Raw genomic sequence first — 2,269 nt, forward strand, 5'->3', positions numbered from 1 at the left:
AGTCGATTGTTTTATGATAATATATTTTCATTTGACATTTTTAGCTTTATTGCCACTTGACCTTGACGCTTTTCTACAAGACTATATGCGACTTTCTAGTCAGTCCTTCACACGAGAGCATAGTAGAAGACTTGGGTCACACAAGATGACTGAGCATTCTCAGTTGACCACACTGTCTAGTCATTGGTTAATTGTGATTTAAATCAAAATATATTGGGCTTTATAGCTACCTGACTAAACTATGGGTGCTTCACTCGACAAGAACCATATACAACTTTCTAATCAATTATTCGTATGAGAACATAACAGAGAATTTGGTCACACAAGATAATCGAGCCTTCATAATTGGCCACACTGTTTAAGTCACCGGTCAGTTGCCAATTTAATCAGGATAGCTCAAACTTTATAGTCACCTGATTGTTATGATGGGTGCTCTTTTGAGGGGAATCATACTGTTGCAGTTGGTTCCTTTAGCAAGAACATAACAAAATACTTGGTTACACTTTGAAAAGGTTTCCCTATTGCAGAAGTGGTGAAATATATTATATTAATTGTAGAAAGTCTTTTTCCTAATGTAGGAATTGGTAAATTGGAAAGAGCGAGATGATTTTTTTCTTATTTTGGTTTTAAACCTTGTGGCTCTACACATGGGATAAAGCGGGTTATGCATATTTAGTTGTTTTGCTTGCGTTGGAGTGAACTATGCTGATCCAACTAGGTTGGGATTTTAAATGGAAATTGATGAGATTGAGAACAATATTTAAAGGCTTGTTTAGGGGTCGGGGATTTAAATCAGAGAGGAGAAAGTTACAGAAAATGTTAGATATGAAGCCTGATTGGGACCAGGAGAAGCAATCAACAGGAACTAGCGTCTGGGGGTGCCTTACCAAATGCTTTAGGACTTGGCATGCAAAGGCATCACTCAAGAAGGTTGCAATGGTGTATAGAGCACATTTTCAGCTTTCCAGAAGTAGAGTGTTAGGAAACTCGATTCTTGGGACAGACGATCAAACTCATGAAACACTTATAACAATATTTGCATTCAAGTCCTCCATGCAGAATTCAGAGTTCTCTCTTGACAATGCACAAGTAAGTAGCATGAAATGGTGTATGTGAGTTGTGAGTGGATGTCTGGTGCATTTCTTTTGTGGGATCAAGGAGCGTTTGTGAGTTCCAAGATTGCATGGGGGATTTGAGTGTGTTGTAATATGTAAAATGAATATTATCATAATTTTAATATATTTTTTCACTTTTTTTAGCACACTTGATATTCACTGTTAAGTGAGATGTGTATCTTATTTTTTGTATTGTTCTGAAGTGGTTTTTAAATTCTAATTCTCAACCATCAAATATATTGCTATGATAGTTCTGTTGCAAATAACATTAGTGCACAGTGACAGAATGATCATTTATCTATAAACAACCGTAAATCAGCTATTTTCTACAACACAAACCAAACAACTAAATTCTCAACCATCAAATATATTACTATGATAGTTCTGTTGCAAATAACATTACTGCACAGTAACAGAATGATCATTTATCTATAAACAACCGCAAATCAGCTATTTTCTACAACACAAACCAAACAACTGACCAACTTATCCGGATAAGTTGCTGATCAACAACTTATCTGATCAACTGCTTGTGAGCAGCTTATTAAATAAACTGCAGTTGTCCCAAACAAACCCTAAAATTTAGACAATTTTTTTCTCGCAGATGGAGTAGACAAACTTCAAATCACACGTACTAAGGGCTCCTGAGAGGAGATTTTAATGGGTAAAAATCCCAAGTAAACATGCTAGAGCTAAAATAAATATGGTTGTTATATTCGCTATATTTTTTTCATCAACTCTAATTAGCTTTGATTAGGGCTGTTAATTTAGCTCGTTGTTCGTTGTTAGGCTTAACGAATGAGCCGAACACGAATAAATTTTTAAGCTCGAAATATAAACGAGTCGAATACGACCAACAGTTTGTTCGCTCGTGTTCGGCTCGAAATGGCTCGAAAAAAATTATATAATTTTTTATATAACAATATATTATATATATTTATGTCTAAGTTTAAATCATAACACCTCATGTGACAATGTGGTTACTGTCTTCTTTTGTATAGATTTGATCTAGGTTTGAATCTCACACTTTACATCTATTTTTTTCAATTTTAGTTTAACTAGCCAATTTCAAGCAGAACACGAGCCGAACACGAATACAAATATTTAAATCGAGCCGAACACGAACACACTGTTCACGAGCCGATTTCGAACAC

This window comes from Phalaenopsis equestris, unplaced genomic scaffold (assembly GCF_001263595.1).
Source record: "Phalaenopsis equestris unplaced genomic scaffold, ASM126359v1 Scaffold000002, whole genome shotgun sequence".
NCBI lineage: Eukaryota > Viridiplantae > Streptophyta > Magnoliopsida > Asparagales > Orchidaceae > Phalaenopsis > Phalaenopsis equestris.